The sequence below is a fragment of the Capricornis sumatraensis genome, chromosome 23 (genome assembly GCF_032405125.1).
Source record: "Capricornis sumatraensis isolate serow.1 chromosome 23, serow.2, whole genome shotgun sequence".
Classification (NCBI taxonomy): Eukaryota; Metazoa; Chordata; class Mammalia; order Artiodactyla; family Bovidae; genus Capricornis; species Capricornis sumatraensis.
The window spans coordinates 17917408-17936255 of NC_091091.1; the positions used below are offsets into that span (position 1 = coordinate 17917408).

Genomic DNA, 18848 nt, shown 5'->3' on the forward strand with positions numbered 1-18848 from the left:
AATAACCATGGGAACAAAAATACAAACCTCACAAAAGCCTACACACAAAAGACAAAGCAAGGAGTCTATAGTAAAATTCTTTAAAAGGGATAAATATGGAGAGTATAACTATGGCATAACTAAGAGCAAATATATCAAACTAATAAATGTAAATGAGCTAAACTCAACTATTTAGAGAAAAAGAATTTCAGACTGAATCACAAAGCAAAACTCAAATCTATGCCATATGAAAGACCTATAACAACAAAATGATTCACAAGGGTTGAAGACAGAAGGATGAGTAAAGAGAGAAAAACAACCAGCAACTTCTTAATAACAGATGTGGCTGGATTCAGGCCTAAATCAGCAGGAAATGGGGTGGAATGGGGGCATTCTGTAATGCTAAAGGTTACAATTCAAAATAAGGGTGAACAGTTATGAACTCTGGATCAAATAACCTTGCAACAATATTAAGTAAAATCTATAAAGGATATAAAGAAAAATAAAACAGGAGGAAACTAATTCATCTTGGTCCATGAGAGATCAGTAATTTAAAAAACAAGAGATAGAAAATCTTAACATACTGTGGTAAACTTAATTGAGTGCAAGAGATTTGGGTTTCATCTCTGGGTCAGAAAGATCCCCTGGAGAACGGAATGGCTACCAACACCAGTATTCTTGCCTGGAGAATTCCATGGATAGAGGAGCCTGGGGGACTACAGTCCATGGGGTAGCAGAGTTGGACACAGCTGAGCAACTTAAGAAAGAAATGCCTTTTGAGAAGGGAAATGGTACAAACCTGGCATAACTAAGATGGACAGTATAACAAAGGACACTGACAGAGCCTGGCACCCATGCTAACAGCAAAACTCAGTCTTCTGAAGAGGCCTTAAACAGCTGCAACTGTTCTTTTTGACACATCAAAGTGACTAAGGTCAGAATACCTTGACTGGTCTTTTTGCTGGGTGCCAGTTCATCTGCAGCTCACCCCCACCGCCAAATAAAACCTGTGGTTTCCAAACTACACAAATTCTCATTTTTTCCCTTGCCAGATGAAACTTGATTCATTACTGGTTTCTTGTGTGTACAATAGTGTACTAATAATTATCTATATTTAAGTTTTCTTTGATAATATTAAGGTCTAATGTGAACTTCTATAAAATTTGACTGAATTAATCTATAAAGAAAACAATTCCAAAAAGTAAAGATAGAAAACATGAGACTTTTCTCATGAAAGAGAAATGAACAAAATATATATATAATAGGACCTCCCCCCAAATCTCAAACAATTCTTGGATTAAATAAGAAATCCAAACGAAAATTTCAGAGTATCTACAAAATTGCTATCATGAAAATTCTAGAAACCAGGAACATCAGAATAATGCTAGAACAGTGCTCAGAAGAAAATTAACATCCAACTGAAAAAGTATGAGATATAACAAGTAAACAAAACAAAAACAAGAAGGAATGAAGTAAAAGCAGAAACTAATGAATTACAAAAGTGGAAAACATATGCATGCATGCATTGCAACCAGACTATAGAAAATAGTTTAAAAGTTGGAAAGGAGGAGGTAAAATTAGCATTATTTGTAGATATGATTAAACACCTGGCAACTCCAAGATCATCAACTGAGAAACTATTACAGAGAATAAGCGAATTCAGTACACTGTCTAGGTACATAATTAAAATAGCTTTCATGTATACAAACAACCAGCAGTGAGATTTAGTGAAAGATATACTCAATTACAATGGCCACCAAAAGAAGGTAAATGCCTAGCAATAAATACAAGAAATGTGCAAGATTGATATGAAGAAACTTTTAAAATACTTGTGACACATGAATCAGCATCATAACGATGTCAATTCTCCTTAAGTTAAATTTAACAATCTCTCAGGCTTTTTTTTTTTTTTTTAATGAACTGAACAAGTAAGAAAGGGAATTTCTGGAAAAGGATAATGAAGGGAGATAAGCCCTCTGGTACATTAAAACATAAACTTGCAATAGATAAAACACTATAGTACTGGCAAATGAGTTGGTAGAGAATTCAATGAAACAATAGAAATTCCAAAAATAAACCTACATATATATTGAATTTAATGTGATAAACAGAGCACCTGAAATCAGTGGAGGAAAACATGATTATTCAGTAAATTGAGTTGGGTCAGTGGGTTGCCACCTGGAAAAAAAAAAGATACCCATCTCAAAAAATATGTATAAGGAATCTAAAAGCAATAAAATTTAGCTATATAAATTAAAATTTTTTCAGCATGGCAAAAATCACCATGTGTGCTATGTGCTAAGTCACTGCAGTCCTGTCCAACTCTTGCGACCCCATTGAGTATAGCCCACCAGGTTCCTCTGTCCATAAGGATTCTCCAGGCAAGAATACTGGAGTGGGTTACCGTGACCTTCTGCAGAGGATCTTCCTGACTCAGGGATCGAACCGGAGTCTTCCATCTCCTGAGTTGGCAGGCAGGTTCTTGACCACTAGCACCACGTGGGAAACCCCCAAATCACCACAGCTAAAGTTAAAAGAGAAATAATCACATGCGTCAAGTATTTGCAACTAATCTCTAGGCAAGGACTAATTTTCTTAACATGCAAAGAGGGAGAGACATGAAGAGGCAGTTACCAGAAAAAGAAATACAAATATCTCTGAAGGAAAGATCTCTAACCTTATTAAGTTTGATGACAGTGTTGGTAAGGGAATAGGCTTTGTCTTACATGACTTATGATAGTGTCTGATTAAATAAAATTCTATGAAGGGCAATTTGGCAATCTGCATCAAAATTACAAACAAAAATATTCTAACTCAGAAATTCCACTTCTAGGACTTTATAGGTAGAGTTATATACATGTGAAATGAGCTAGGCACAAATCATTTATTTTACTATGGTTGATAAGAGCGAAAGATTATAAACAACTTAAATATTCATCAATAAAGGATTTCATTTTACTATTATAACTGTATATAAAAGAACAAACTATTTTTCTATATAAACTAATGTGGACAATCTCCAAGATATATCAGTGTGGAGTATTCTACCATGACACCAGTTCTCACAGGATAACATGAGGTATCTTTTTGTTTATTAATGTTCACAGCTTTTTTTTTCCTGATTGGTCAACATGGAAAATTTTAAAAACAAAAAATATAAAGCAAAATAGCATAATCAATCATCTCTTTGGGGTATCCTTCCTGTACACACATAAATATTTACATGGTTTGCATAATGAACATGTAATTTTTTATTTTTGTGTTTCATTATGGGTCAGCAATGATTTATGAAATTAACATATATTCAAGTTAAAGTATATCCAAATATATTTTAGAATTGTTGGGACTGAATCATGTGGATACAAAATATTTTAATCATTTCCCAATGTTTTGAAACAAAAAATGCTCTAATGAATACATACTTTACCACTTTGCCTACAATGGGTATTATTATCAAATTTTTCATCTTTGTAAATATAACAGATGATCTCATTTTTATTAGCATTTCTGAAATTCTGAGTATAGTTCAACAGCTTTGAATAAGTTTATTGGCCACTTAAAATTCTCCTACGAAATGCTTGATTTCTTTGCTGATTTCTCTTTGGTTGTTCTAATTTTATTCATATAGTCAGGAATTAGCCTGTTAGCTATTTTATCTATTACAAATATTTTTACCAGTTAAAATTCTCTTTCAACTTAGTGTATAGTGTTGAGGGTACATCTTCCTTCACACAGTAAGATACTGTACACCTTTCTAGGTACTAAAATCTTCTTTGGTGACTCTTATTACAATTTTTGAAAGCTTTCTTCAGATAGATCCTACACATTTTTCATATTTACTTCTGAGTATCTTTAAAAAACATTATCAAAACTGTGAACGGGAATCATGAACCTGCATTTTGGAACTTCCTTGGTGGTCTGGTGGTTAAAAATCTGCCTGCCAGTGCAGGGGACATGGGTTCGATCCTTGGTCCAGGAACTGAGATCCCACAGGCCTTGGGGCACTGCAACCACTGGGGCCCAGACAGCCTAGAGTCTATGCTCTACAACAAGCTATCTCAATGAGAAGCCTGCGCAGTGCAACTAGAGAAAGCCCGCTCAAAGCAACAAAGACTCAGCACCGTCAAATTAAAAAAAAAACCAAACACCTAGAACCCTGCATTTTTATAAGGCAATAAAGGGGATTCTGGTGCAGATAGTCTTGAGATTGCACTTTGAAAAACTATGCCTCATATAATGCAGAAACAAAGTACTTTTCCTGTACATGCATTTCTTTTCCTGAAGGTTCCCAAGGGAGCAGCTGACATCCTTTAGCCATTAGAAGGACACCTCACTGTAGAAAGGGCAGAGTTAAGTGGCAAAGGGCTGCACATTGCAGCCATGCCCTTGTATTGTCTATGGATTATTCCTATACCTACCTCCATTCCTAGTAGTTAGGTTATTGGGCTAGCATCACATCCAGGAAGGATGACAATCACAGCTAAAAGTCTGGGTTTCTTATATCTGATGCCACTGGTTAACCAGTGGCATCAGAAATGAGCTAGTGTCAATATATGTCAAGTGATCTTTGATGATTATTCTTAACACCACTTCCAATTCTCTTACTGTTGTTTAGTTGCTATATCACATCCAATTCTTTGCAACCCTATGAACTGTGACCCGCTGGGCTCCTCTGTCCATGGGATTTCCCAGGCAAGAATACTGGAGTGGGGTGCCATTTCAGAGGATCTTGAGGGGATCTTCCCGACTCAGGGATCAAACCCACATCTTCTGCATTGCAGGCAGATTCTTTACCACTGAGCCACCTGGGAAGCCCAATATTCTTATTAAATACAATTCAACTACTAGGCTTCAGGCACTGTGTGGTATTACAGGGAATACAAAGATGATTGCCCCAGAAGCCTCCATGTCTTCATAAGCAAGTGAAGTGAAGTGAAGTCACTCAGTCGTGTTCGACTCTTTGCGACCCCATGGACAGTAACCTACCAGGCTCCGTGGTCCATGGGGTTTTCCAGGCAAGAATACTGGAGTGGGTTGCCATTTCCTTCTCCAGGGGATCTTCCCAACCCAGGGATTGAACCCAGGTCTCCTGCATTGCACACAGACGCTTTACCATCTGAGCCACTAGGGAAGCTTCCCTTGTGGCTCAGCTAGTAAAGAATCTGCCTGCAATGTGGGGGACCTGGGTTTGATCCCTGGGCTGGGAAGATCCCCTGGAGAAGGGAAAGGCCACCCACTCCAGTATTCTGGCCTAGAGAATTCCATGGGTTCATGGGGTTGCAAAGAATTGGACACGACTGAGTGACTTTAATAAGCAAACATCACCACTAATGTCCATTCTGACACACCAAGGTAATAAAGTGGCTCAGCAAATGTTACATGTCTTTGCTTCTGGCATGGACCTCATGGATTTCAGAAAGCAGGGAAGTGGCTGCTATAATCTGAGATGATAGGACCATATCCTTCAATGTCACACCTCTCACACAGCAGAAGGAAATGTGTTCATATCTTTAAGGAAATAATGCCTCTGCTGCTCCTATTATCAAGGCATCACAAAAATGTCATCCTAGAAACCAAATATCTCCAAAAAGTATTGACAAACACATACTGAAAGGATTGCTTTGGTATGTGCTGAAGATTAGCAATTAGTACATTTAGGAAGACTCATGTTTTACAGATGTTCCTTCCAGCAAAGTGTGAAGTGAGAGCAGTTGTTGGATAATAGTGAGGCTAAGCCAGCCCTCCCTCTCCCCTGCAACAACCCTATCCACAAATCACTTTAGGGTATCCCGCTGGGTATGTTTAACTAGTTCAAAGACAATTATAATTTAATTTGACCATCTCAAAGGATGTTTGCCAAAGGGTTTAACATTGTTATTGCTGGGGAATGGGTCTATGGATGATTTTTATTTTTCCTTTGTAATTTTGTCTGTGTTCTAACTTTTTCTATAATAAATATGGATTACTTTTACAACTGGGGAAAATGTATTTTGTTTATCTATCTTTTTAGAGAGAATAAAAAGCCCCTCAGATCAAATAGACTGACTGCTTCATTATCCCTCAAAGAAGTTATAGATGAAAGCCTTAGTAAGTATTTCTATAGGTTTCTTTTTAATATGATCCCATTCTCAAAGTCCAAAGATGCATTACTTAGCAGCAAAGAATCAGCAGGCATCCAAGAAAAGTCATTTATATATCAACTTCACAATAAATCAATTCATTCGATAACTATAGATACTCTAGGTGACCCAAAACACATAAAACCCAGATGTCTCTGGTTAACGTGATAACATCATCAAATAAAGCCCTCAAGAAGATGATGCTTTTCCACTTTGGAGAGGATACGTTTCAGCATAAAACAGCTTTGAAGTAGGGAACCCCACGGAGAAGGCGATGGTGCCCCACTCCAGTGTTCTTGCCTGGAGAATCCCAGGGACAGGGGAGCCTGGTGGGCTGCCATCTATGGGGTCACACAGAGTCGGACACAACTGAAGTGACTTAGCAACAGCAGCAGCAGGGAAGCCCAACAGACAGACATGTGCTCCCACTATTTCCACAAAAGCAAAATAGTTTTTGCCAACTGTCAGAAACACAAAACCATAGTGTATAAATAGTGTAAATAAAACATGTTCTTTTTGTTCCATAACAGTATAAAATCATGTCATTTCCATCCAGATAGAAAGTTTTACCCCTCTAAATTCAAATAATCTAAGACTCCCCATGCCACCCTAATATTTTTTAATAATTCCTATTTATTCTAGTTTTTGCCTGCCCTTGGTCTTCATTGCTTCATGAGGGTTTTTCTCTATTTGAGGTCTGTGGGCTTCTTCTTGTGGTGGCTTCTTTCATTGTGGAGCACAGGCTCTAGAGTGCGTGAGTAGTTGCAGCATGTAGGATCTTCCTGGACAAGGGATGTACCCTGCATTGCAAGGAAGATTCTTAACCACTGGACCACCAGGGAAGCCCCCACTCCATAATTTTTTGATGTGATACATATAATCTTTTGTAATGACCTATTTTCTGGGCATCTGTAAAGCAGTGTGTTCTGTGGATGCTTTTGAACTGTGGCACTAGAGAAAACTCTTGAGAGTCCCTTGGACTGCAAGGAGATCACACCTGTCAATCCTAAAGGAAATCAACCCTGAATATTCATTGGAAGGACTGATGCTGAAGCTGAAGCTCCAATACTTTTGGCCACCTGATGGGAAGAACTGACTCTTTGGAAAAGACCCTGGTGCTGGGAAAGATTGAAGTCAGGAGGAGAAGGGGATGGCAGAGGATAAGATGGTTGGATGGCATCACTGACTCGATGGACATGAGTTTGAGCAAGCTCCGGGAGTTGTTGATAGACAGGGAAGCCTGGTGTGCTGCAGTCCATGGGGTCTCAAAGAGTTGGACGCTGAGCAACTGAACTGAACTAAGTTTCAGGGGGAAATCTGCTCTACAGCAATATAACCAGAGCTCTTGCTATGTGACCTGAATTTCTAAGTTGAAGAATATCCTCTGATCTTGCATTTTGATGTTTCTACCTTATGCTGAGCTAATGTGTGGCTTCCCTTATTCTTTAGTTCTGCTGAAGCTGAAGTTCTAATACTTTGGCCACCTGATGCCAAGAGCCAACTCACTGGAAAAGACCCTGATGCTTGAAGACTGAAGGCAAAAGGAGAAGGGGGTAGCAAAGGATGAGATGGTTAGGTAGCACCACTGATTCAATGGACATGAATTTGAGCGAACTCTGGGAGATAGTGGAGGACAGAGGAGCCTGGCATGCTGCAATTCATGGGGCTGCAAAGAGTCAGACATGACTCAGCGACTGAGCAACAACTCCAAGTGCTCTGTAGAAACCATTTCTGCATGATTGTTTTTATGACTTTGGAAGACTTTCTCTTGTATCTAGATAAGTACTTTGATAACAGATACTAAGACAGAGATCTTCAATAAGATTCAGCCTATCAAGAATCCTTTGGAGATGGTCAACCAAGGCACCATTTACTCAAATATCACCATTATCAACTTTAAAAAAGCCCAGGTACTGTGGAGACAAGCATTTAGAGGAGAAAAACTAATGCAAAATTTTTAAGATCATCATACCTATTTATTTTGAATTTTTACTATCATGGTAGAAAAAGTCCATGTTTATACTTCATTCTCCAAAGCACTGTCATCACCAGAAATGTGTTAATCTCAGAATCCTATCCATAACTTTGCCAGCCAAGCCGCCAGTGAAGCTAAAATTTGATCCAGAACTTTGGAAGAATATGGAAAATCCAACATGACAAAAGAAATCTGAAATGGCAGCATCCTAAAACTTTGGGGGATGACACTTTTTGTCAATGCTAACAGGAGTTTACACAGGCTGTACAGAGACTACTTGGACTTTAAAGTCTGGTTTCTCTCACATAAGTTTATCATCATTACTCCATGAGGCATGTTTCCAAGCAGGTAGCTGTGACTAAGTTCAGTGTCTGGCTTAAAGTATTAGAACTTCAGCTTCAGCAGAACTAAATAATAAGTGGAGCTACACATTAGCTCAGCATAACGTAGAAACATCAAAATGTTTCTACCTATTCAGCCTATTCCAGGGCTCAGAATATTCAGACAGGGCTGTAGATAAGAAATGTATGACAAATTGTGTTTTCTACCCCATCACCCATACCCTCCTGCAGCCTCAGTAACAAAACCCCAGTTTTCACATATGGTACATATGGGTACATATGGTCACCTAGCCTAACCTCCCAGCCTCCCTTTCAGTTAGGTAGACTGCTATCACTGAGTTTCAGCCAGTGAAATATAAGTGGAAGCACTCTTTGAGGCTTCCAGGAAATCTCCTTTAAAAGGGAGGGGGAAAAAAAAAAAGGAGAGGGGGGAGATACATGCCCAAGGCCACATAACCAGTAAGTACTAAAGCTGGGATTCGAATTCCTGTGTGACTCCACTATAACCTAAGGGCATAGCAAAATCTTGTGAAGCATCTAGAGCAGAGCTGGGCAAGCTTAGGCCTGAAAGCTAAGGATATTTTTACTTTTTTTAAATGGTTGAAAACTTTGTGTTTCCTGGCTTAGCTGGAAAAGTGTCAAGAGAATTACTTACTGAACCCAGGGATAAGATGAGTTCTTCCTATACTCTCCATCTAGCCAAACCTACTCTGTCCATAAAATGGCTCAGGGGGAGAAGACAATTGGTTTGGAAGACAGTCTAAAGCAGTAGTTAAGAGCTTGGGTTCTAGTAGAAAACTGCTTGGGTTCATCATATTCTAGAGACATTACTCAGTGGACAGAAACTTCACTTTAGTTTCCTTATTTGCAAAATGGAAATAATAAAAATACCTACCTCGCTCATTGGACGCACCGGCAGCTTTCCAGATTGCTGACTTCTCCAGCAGAGCCGGGCCTACATTTTTGCAACCATGTCTAAGGGACCTGCAGTTGGCATTGATCTTGGCACCACCTATTCTTGTGTGGGTGTCTTCCAGCATGGAAAGGTGGAAATAATTGCCAATGATCGGGGGAACCGAACCACCCCAAGCTATATCGCCTTTACTGATACTGAACGATTGATCGGTGATGCTGCAAAGAACCAAGTCGCAATGAATCCCACCAATACGGTTTTTGATGCCAAACGACTTATTGGACGAAGATTTGATGATGCTGTTGTCCAATCTGATATGAAACATTGGCCCTTCATGGTGGTGAATGATGCTGGCAGGCCTAAGGTTCAAGTAGAATACAACGGAGAGACAAAGAGTTTTTATCCAGAGGAGGTGTCATCCATGGTCCTGACAAAGATGAAGGAAATCACAGAGGCCTACCTTGGGAAGACTGTTACCAACGCTGTTGTCACAGTACCTGCCTATTTCAATGACTCTCAGCGTCAGGCTACCAAAGATGCTGGAACTATTGCTGGTCTCAATGTACTTCGAATCATCAATGAGCCAACTGCTGCTGCTATTGCCTATGGCTTAGACAAAAAGGTTGGAGCAGAAAGAAATGTGCTGATCTTTGATTTAGGTGGTGGCACTTTTGATGTGTCAATCCTCACTATTGAGGATGGAATCTTTGAGGTCAAATCTACAGCTGGAGATACTCACTTGGGTGGAGAAGACTTTGACAACCGCATGGTCAACCATTTTATTGCAGAGTTCAAGCGTAAACACAAGAAGGATATCAGTGAGAACAAGAGGGCTGTCCATCGCCTTCGTACTGCTTGTGAGCGTGCTAAGCGCACTCTCTCTTCCAGCACCCAGGCCAGTATTGAGATTGATTCCCTCTATGAAGGAATCGACTTCTATACCTCTATTACCCGTGCCCGGTTTGAAGAATTGAATGCTGACTTGTTCTGTGGCACCCTGGACCCTGTGGAGAAAGCCCTTCGGGATGCCAAACTGGACAAGTCTCAGATTCATGATATTGTCTTGGTTGGTGGCTCAACCCGCATCCCTAAGATTCAGAAACTTCTCCAGGACTTCTTCAATGGGAAGGAACTGAATAAGAGCATCAACCCTGATGAGGCTGTTGCATACGGTGCAGCTGTCCAGGCAGCCATTTTGTCTGGAGACAAATCTGAAAATGTTCAAGACTTGCTGCTGTTGGATGTCACTCCTCTTTCCCTTGGAATTGAAACTGCTGGTGGAGTCATGACTGTCCTCATCAAGCGTAATACCACCATTCCTACCAAGCAGACACAGACTTTCACCACCTACTCTGACAACCAGCCTGGTGTGCTCATTCAGGTTTATGAAGGTGAATGTGCCATGACCAAGGATAACAACCTGCTGGGCAAGTTTGAACTCACAGGCATACCTCCTGCCCCCCGGGGTGTTCCTCAGATTGAAGTCACTTTTGATATTGATGCCAATGGCATTCTCAATGTTTCTGCTGTGGATAAGAGCACAGGAAAAGAGAACAAGATTACCATCACTAATGATAAGGGCCGCTTGAGCAAGGAAGACATTGAACGCATGGTTCAAGAAGCAGAGAAATACAAAGCTGAAGATGAGAAGCAGCGGGATAAGGTGTCTTCAAAGAATTCGCTTGAATCCTATGCTTTCAACATGAAAGCTACTGTTGAGGATGAGAAACTTCAGGGCAAAATTAATGATGAAGACAAACAGAAGATTCTTGACAAGTGTAATGAAATAATCAACTGGCTGGATAAGAACCAGACTGCAGAGAAGGAAGAATTTGAACATCAGCAGAAGGAGCTGGAAAAAGTTTGCAACCCCATCATTACCAAGCTGTACCAGAGTGCAGGAGGCATGCCTGGGGGCATGCCAGGAGGAATGCCTGGGGGCTTCCCTGGTGGTGGAGCTCCTCCATCAGGTGGTGCCTCCTCTGGGCCCACCATTGAAGAGGCTGATTAAGCCAGCCTAGCATAGATTTAGCATTGTTCCACACAAAACATGGAAGGACCCAAATTGTAGCAAATCCCATGGCAGTTACAAAGTTGAGCTGCTATAGTAAATAAACTGGGCATTCTTGATACTTGAACATGGAATGTGTGTGCACATGGAAAAACATTGCACTTTACAAGCACTGTATTGTAAGCGGAAAAATGCAATGTCTTAAATAAAACTGTATTTAAAATTGGCACCATAAAAAAAAAAAACCCTACCTCACAAGGCATGAAGACTTAAAAGGACAATTCCTTAAACTTAGAAGAACATCTGGAATACTGTGTACTGTAAGCACACAGTCCACATTCAGCTCAGTTCAGTCTCTTAGTTGTGTCTGACTCTTTGTGACCCCATGGACTTCAGCACACCAGGCTTCCCTGTGCAACACCAACTCCCGGAGCATACTCAAACTCATGTCCATCAAGTGGGTAATAACCATTCAACCATCTCATCCTCTGTCATCTCCTTCTCCTCCTAACTTCAATCTTTCCCAGCATCAGGGTCTTTTCTAATAAGTCAGTTCTTCCCATCAGGTGGCCAAAAGTATTGGAGCTTCAGCTTCAGCATCAGTCCTTCCAATTAGCATTCAGGACTGATTTCCTTTAGGAATGACTGGTGTGATCTCCTTGCAGTCCAAGGGACTCTCAAGAGTCTTCTTCAATACCACAGTTCAAAAGCATCAATTCTTCGGCACCTCAGCTTTCTTTATGGTCCAACTCTCACATCCATACATGACTACAGGAAAAATCTTAGCTTTGAATAGACAGAACTTTGTCAGTAAAATAATGTTTCTGCTTTTTAATATGTTGTCTAGGTTGGTCATAGCTTTTCTTCCAAGGAGCAAGCGTCTTTTAATTTCAAGGCTGCAGTCACCATCCACTGTGATTTTGGAGTCCAAGAAAATAAAGTCTGTCACTGTTTCCCCATCTATTTGCCATGAAGTGATGGGACCGGATAACATGATCTTAGTTTTTTGAATGTTGAGTTTTAAGCCAGCTTCTTCACTCTCCTCTTTCACTTTCATCAAGAGGCTCTTTAGTTCTTCTTTGCTTTCTGCCATAAGGGTGGTGTCATCTGCATATCTGAGGTTATTGATATTTCTCCTGTCAATCTTGACTCCAGCTTGAGCTTCATCCGTGTCTGGCATTTCGCATGAGGTGCTCTGCATACAAGTTAAATATTCAGGGTGACAATATACAACCTTGGCATACTCCTTTTTCAATTTGGAACCAGTCTGTTGTTCCATGTTCGGTTCTAACTGTTGCTTCTTGACTTGCATACACATTTCTCAGGAGGCAGGTGAGGTGGTCTGGTATTCCCATCTCTTTCAGAATTTTCCAGTTTATTGTGATCCACACAGTCAAAGGCTTTAGTGTAGTCAATGAAGAAGAAGAAGATGTTTTCCTGGCAACCTCTTGCTTTTTCTATGATCCAATGGATGTTGACAGTTTGACCTCTGGTTCCTCTGCCTTTTCTAAATTCAGCTTGAACATCTGGAAGTTCTTCGTTCACATATTGTTGAAGCCTGGCTTGGAGAATTTTGAGCATTACTTTGCTAGCATGTGAGATGAGTGCAATTGTGCGGTAGTATGAATATTCTTTGGCATTGCCTTTCTTTGGGATTGGGATGAAAACTGACTTTTTTCCAGTCCTGTGACCACTGCTGAGTTTTCCAAATTTGCTGGCATGTTGAGTGCAACACTTTCACAGCATCATCTTTTAGGATTTGAAATAGCTCAACTGGAATTCCATCGCCTCCACTAGCTTTGTTCATAGTAATGCTTCTTAAGGCCCACTTGACTTTGCCCTCCAGGATGTCTGGCTCTAGGTGAGTGATCACACCATCGTGGTTATCTGAGTCATGAAGATCTTTTATGTATAGTTCTTCTCTGTGTTCTTGCCACCTCTTCTTAGTATTTTCTGTTTCTGTTGGGTCCATACTATATCTGTCCTTTATTGTGGCCATCTTTGCATGAATTGTTCCTGTGATATCTCTAATTTTCTTGAAGAGATCTCTAGTCTTTCCCATTCTATTTTTTTCCTCTATTTCTTTGCATTGATCACTGAGTAAGGCTTTGTTATCTCTCCTTGCTACTTTTTGGAACTCTGCATTCAGGTGAATATATCTTTGATTTTCTTCTTTTCCTTTCTCTTCTCTTCTTTTCTTAGCTATTTGTAAGGACTCCTCTGACAACCATTTTGCCTTTTTTCCCCTTTGGGGATTTTTTTGTTGTTTTTAATTTAAATTTATTTATTTTAAGTGGAGGCTAATTACTTCACAATATTGTATTGGTTTTGCCATACATCAACATGAATCTGCCACGGGTGTACACGTGTTCCCCATACTGAATCCCCCTCTCACCTCCCTCTCCATACCATACCTCTGGGTCATCCCAGTGCACCAGCCCCAAGCATCCTATATCCTGCATTGAACCTAGACTGGCGATTCATCTCTTATATGATATTATACAGGTTTCAATGCCATTCTCCCAAATCATCCCACCCTCTCCCTCTCCCACAGAGTCCAAAAGACTGTTCTATATGTCTGTGTCTCTTTTGCTGTCTTGTATACAGGGTTATCACTACCATCTTTCTAAATTTCATATATATGCATTAGTATACCATATTGGTGTTTTTCTTTCGGGCTTACTTCACTCTGTATAATAGGCTCCAGTTTCATCCACCTCATTAGAACTGATTCAAATGAATTATTTTTAATGGCTGAGTAATACTCCATTGTGTATATATACCACAGTTTTCTTATCCATTCATCTGCTGATGGACATCTAGGTTGCTTTCATGTCCTGGCTACTATAAACAGTGCTGTGATGAACATTGGGGTACATGTGTCTCTTTCAGTTCTGGTTTCCTTGGTGTGTATGCCCAGCACTGGGATTGTTGGGTCATAAGGCAGTTCTATTTCCAGTTTTTGAAGGAATCTCCACACTGTTCTCCATAGTGGCTGTACTAGTTTGCATTCCCACCAACAGTGTAAGAGTGTTCCCTTTTCTCCACACCCTCTCCAGCATTTATTGCTTGTAGACTTTTGGATGGCAGCCATTCTGAGTGGCGTGAAATGATACCTCATTGTGGTTTTGATTTGCATTTCTCTGATAATGAGTGATGTTGAGCATCTTTTCATGTGTTTGTTAGCCATCTGTATGTCTTCTTTGGAGAAATGTCTATTTAGTTCTTTGGCCCATTTTTTGATTGGGTCATTGATTTTTCTGGAACTGAGCTGTAAGAGTTGCTTGTAGATTTTTGAGATTAGTTGTTTGTCAGTTGCTTCATTTGCTATTATTTTCTCCCATTCTGAAGGCTGTCTTTTCACCTTGCTTATAGTTTCCTTTGTTGTGCAGAAGCTTTTAATTTTAATTAGGTCCCATTTGTTTATTTTTGCTTTTATTTCCGATATTCTGGGAGGTGGGTCATAGACAATCCTGCTGTGATTTATGTCGGAGAGTGTTTTGCCTATGTTCTCCTCTAGGGGTTTTATAGTTTCTGGTCTTACATTTAGATCTTTAATCCATTTTGAGTTTATTTTTCTGTATGGTGTTAAAAAGTGTTCTAGTTTCATCCTGTTATAAGTGGTTGACCAGTTTTCCCAGCACCACTTGTTAAAGAGATTGTCTTTAATCCATTGTATATTGTTGCCTCCTTTGTCAAAGATAAGGTGTCCATAGGTGCATGGATTTATCTCTGGGCTTTCTATTTTGTTCCATTGATCTATATGTCTGTCTTTGTGCCAGTACCATACTGTCTCGATGACTGTGGCTTTGTAGTAGAGCCTGAAGTCAGGCAGGTTGATTCCTCCATTTCCATTCTTCTTTCTCAAGATTGCTTTGGCTATTCGAGGTTTTTTGTATTTCCATACAAATTGTGAAATTGTTCTAGCTCTGTGAAGAATACCGTTGGTAGCTTGATAGGGATTGCATTGAATCTATAGATTGCTTTGGGTAGTATATTCGTTTTCACTATACTGATTCTTCCAATCCATGAACATGGTATATTTCTCTATCTGTTAATGTCCTCTTTGATTTCTTTCACCAGTGTTTTACAGTTTTCTATATATAGGTCTTTAGTTTCTTTAGGTAGATATATTCCTAAGTATTTTATTCTTTTCGTTGCAATGGTGAATGGAATTGTTTCCTTAAGTTCTCTATTTTCTCATTATTAGTGTATAGGAATGCAAGGGATATCTGTGTGTTGATTTTGCATCCTGCAACTTTACTATATTCATTGATTAGCTCTAGTACTTTTCTGGTGGAGTCTTTAAGGTTTTCTAAGTAGAGGATCATGTCATCTGCAAACAGTGAGAGTTTTACTTGTTCTTTTCCAATTTGGATTCCTTTTATTTCTTTTTCTGCTCTGATTGCTGTGGCCAAAACTTCCAGAACTATGTTGAATAGTAGTAGTGAAAGTGGGCACCCTTGTCTTGTTCCTGACTTTAGGGGAAATGCTTTCAATTTTCACCAGTGAGGATAATGTTTGCTGTGGGTTTGTCATATATAGCTTTTATTATGTTGAGGTATGTTCCTTCTATTCCTGCTTTCTGGAGAGTTTTTTAATCATAAATGGATGTTGAATTTTGTCAAAGGCCTTCTCTGCATCTATTGAGATAATCATATGGTTTTTATTTTTCAATTTGTTAATGTGGTATATTATATTGATTGATTTGTGGATATTGAGGAATCCTTGCATCCCTGGGATAAAGCCCACTTGGTCATGGTGTATGATCTTTTTAATGTGTTGTTGGATTCTGATTGCTAGAATTTTTTTAAGGATTTTTGCATCTATGTTCATCAGTGATATTGGCCTGTAGTTTTCTTTTTTGTGTGGCATCTTTGTCAGGTTTTGGTATTAGGGTGATGGTGGCCTCATAGAATGAGTTTGGAAGTTTACCTTCCTCTGCAATTTTCTGGAGGAGTTTCAGTAGGATAGGTGTTAGCTCTTCTCGAAATTTTTGGTAGAATTCAGCTGTGAAGCCATCTGGACCTGGGCTTTTGTTTGCTGAAAGATTTCTGATTACAGTTTCAATTTCCATGCTTGTGATGAGTCTGTTAAGATTTTCTATTTCTTCCTGGTTCAGTTTTGGAAAGTTGTAATTTTCTAAGAATTTTTCCATTTCTTCCACGTTGTCCATTTTATTGGTATATAATTGCTGATAGTAGTCTCTTTTGATCCTTTGTATTTCTGTTTTGTCTGTTGTGATCTCTCCATTTTCATTTCTAATTTTATTGATTTGATTTTTCTCCCTTTGTTTCTTGATGAGTCTGGCTAATGGTTGTCAGTTTTATTTATCCTTTCAAAGAACCAGCTTTTGGCTTTGTTCATTTTTGCTATGGTCTCTTTTTTTCTTTTGCATTTATTTCTGCCCTAATTTTTAAGATTTATTTCCTTTTACTAACCCTGGGATTCTTCATTTCTTCCTTTTTTTAGTTGCTTTCAGTGTAGAGTTAGATCATTTATTTGACTTTTTTCTTATTTCTTGAGGTATGCCTGTATTGCTATGAAGTTTCCCCTTAGCACTGCTTTTACAGTGTTCCATAGGTTTTGGGTTGTTATGTTTTCATTTTCATTCATTTCTATGCATATTTTGATTTCTTTTTTTTTATTTCTCCTGTGATTTGTTGGTTATTCAGCAGCGTGTTGTTCAGCCTCCATATGTTGGAATTTTTAATAGTTTTTCTCCTGTAACTGAGATCTAATCTTACTGCATTGTGGTCAGAAAAGATGCTTGGAATGATTTCAATTTTTTTTGAATTTACCAAGGCTAGGTTTATGGCCCAGGATGTGATCTATCCTGGAGAAGGTTCCGTGTGTGCTTGAGAAAAAGGTGAAATTCATTGTTTCGTGGTGAAATGTCCTATAGATATCAATTAGGTCTAACTGGCCTATTGTATCATTTAAAGTTTGTGTTTCCTTGTTAATTTTCTGTTTAGTTGATCTATCCATAGGTGTGAGTGGGGTATTAAAGTCTCCCACTATTATTGTGTTATTGTTAATTTCCTTGGGGATGGTTTTGATGACAGTCTCCTGTACAACGTTACAAACCTCTGTCCATAGTTCTTCAGACATTCTGTCTATCAGATCTAATCACTTGAATCTATTTGTCACTTCCACTGTATAATTATAAGGGATTTGATTTAGATCATACCTGAATGGTCTAGTGGTTTTTCCTACTTTCTTCAATTTAAGTCTGAATTTAGCAATAAGAAGTTCATGATCTGAACCACAGTCAGCTCCTGGTCTTGTTTTTGCTGACTGTATAGAGTCATGTTAGCTATTATTATTATTTCTGATGTTGGGTTGGGTTTTATTGGATAGGTGTCACAAAAGGACAAGAGTGCAAGACTGTAGTCTCTGAAGTGATGGGAAGTGGAAAGCAGAAGAAACTAGCAGGGAAAGAGTAGTGTAATCAAGGGCCTGGAGTCCTTGAACCTGAAGTATAGATGCACTGGAAGTTATTCAGTTAGAAAGTTGGGAAAATGGGCAGAAAGTAGTGACTGGCTTCACAGAAAGGTAAAGGTCATTGAATTTAAAGAGGACAAGCAAGTGAGAGGCCAGAATATTGGCTGGGTTTGTTGTTATTTAGTAGCTAAGTCCTGTCTGACTCTTGCCATCCCATGGACTGTAGCATGCCAGGCTCCTCTCTTCATGGGATTTTCCAAGCAAGAATACTGGAGGAGTCCCACTTGTTTATTTTTGTTTTTAGTTTCATTACTCTAGTAGGTGGGTCATAGAGGATTTTTGCTCTGATTTATGCCATAGACTGTTCTGCCTATGTTTTCCTCCTAAGAGTTTTATAGTTTCTGGTCTTATATTTAGGTCTTTAATCCATTTTGAGTTTATCTTTGTATATGGTGTTAGGAAGTATTCCAATTTCATTCATTTACATGTAGCTGTCCAGTTTTCCCAGCACCACTTATTGAAGAGACTATCTTTTCTCCGCTGTTTATTCTTGCCCTTTTTGTCAAAGGTAAGGTGCCCCTAGGTTCGTGGGTTTATCTCTGGGCTTTCTATCTTGTTCCATTGGTCTATATTTCCGTTTAAACTTAAAAACTATTGCACAGGAAAGGAAACTTTAAACAAGGTGAAGCAACAACCCCCAGAATAGCAGAAAATAATAGCAAATGAAACAATTGACAAAGGATTAATTTCCAAACTTCACAAGCAGTTCATTCAACTTAATATCAGAAGAACAGTCCAATCAAAAAGTGAGCAAAAGACCTAAATAGACATGTCTCCAAAGAAGATATACAGATGGCAAATAAACATATGAAAAGATGGTCAACATCGCTCATTATTAGAGAAATGCAAGTCAAAACTACAATGAGATATCACCTCACACGGGTCAGAATGGCCATTATCAAAAAGTTCTAAAAACAATAAATGCTGGAGAGGGTGTGGAGAAAAGGGAAGGAACTCTCTTGCACTGTTGGTGGGAATGTAAATTGATACAACCACTATGGAAGAC

General features: G+C 39.2%; 1 pseudogene; it reads left to right on the plus strand.

Annotated features, from left to right (window-relative positions):
- Positions 1 to 9338: 9338 nt before the first annotated feature.
- Positions 9339 to 11553, plus strand: LOC138070168 (heat shock cognate 71 kDa protein pseudogene; annotated as a pseudogene).
- The last annotated feature ends 7295 nt before the right edge of the window (positions 11554 to 18848 follow it).